A 1,151-nucleotide genomic window follows, 5' to 3' on the forward strand; every position below is an offset into this window, starting at 1 on the left:
CTGACATAGAATTGGGACACAGACAGACTTCACACTGATTGTGTAAAAGGCTGAGCTATCTTATGAATGTAGTTTAAAAGAAATTCTGGGGTTTACATATCAAAGAACAGAAACCAGGACATCCCATTATAAAAGACGAAAGTTTTAGTTTAAGATTGTTCACTGTATCGCAGGTCACAAAGCTGGACCCTTTTATCGAAAAGCTGTTCCTTTTCTCAGGAATATTGTGTCCTTGACTTTTTTTGTCGGATGGGTCATAAACCAGGCTGGGCTCCGATCAGTCTGGTTTGGTACAGAGACAAAAAGGATTTTGAGAGGCCTTTTACTTATATGTAAACAGATGAGAAATCAGGCCAAAGTGGTCATGTTTTAGAAGTGACCTGTATAACGAAAAGTGAGTGGTCACCTCTTTAGCTGATCAGTTCAGTCCAGAACTACTTGGAAATTCAACAGTAAGCTATGTGAAAACAGGCTATCTCTCTCTCTCTCTCTCTTTCTGCCCTGCTAACTTCAACCTGTAAGCTTCTATTCCTTTTTTCTCACTGATGGCCTGGAAATAACACTGTAATATGAGAATTAGATTTTATTGCCGAATGTATTCAAGTGCAGAGATACAGGAATACAGTGAAAAGTTCACAATGTGACCATTTACAGCACCATCTTAGATACAAGGGACCCAGGTACAAAACCTGATATAAAAAGTAGAAAGATAAAATAAAAGTTAAAAGTTCAACATTACAGTTCTCCTCACTATAAAGTAGTAAATCAGAAATAAAGTTAAATGTTCCAAATTTCAGACCTTCTTAAGTCTTCCATTCACTTTATTCTGGCGATGGGAGATTGGCTGGTGAAGCCAGTATTTAGGTGGAACGCTAGACTGTCACCTTGATCTGCTGCTGTCCGTGTGGTGGTCCCACTGCGCAGGTACATAGGGAATTCCAGGATTCAGACTCAGTGACGATGATGGACCTGGTGTGTCATGGGTGTGGGGTCTCACAGGAGAAATCTCGAGGTTGTGTTAGTTACTTGCGTTGGCTTCCTTTGTCTGGATGGAGGATGTAGGTTCAGGAGGGGCTGGCAAAAAAAATATTTACATGTTGCTGCAGCTCATCCTGTAGATGGGGCACACTGCAGGTTCCATGGAGAGAGGG

This window comes from Chiloscyllium plagiosum, unplaced genomic scaffold, assembly GCF_004010195.1.
Source record: "Chiloscyllium plagiosum isolate BGI_BamShark_2017 unplaced genomic scaffold, ASM401019v2 scaf_8626, whole genome shotgun sequence".
In the NCBI taxonomy this organism is placed as follows: Eukaryota; Metazoa; Chordata; class Chondrichthyes; order Orectolobiformes; family Hemiscylliidae; genus Chiloscyllium; species Chiloscyllium plagiosum.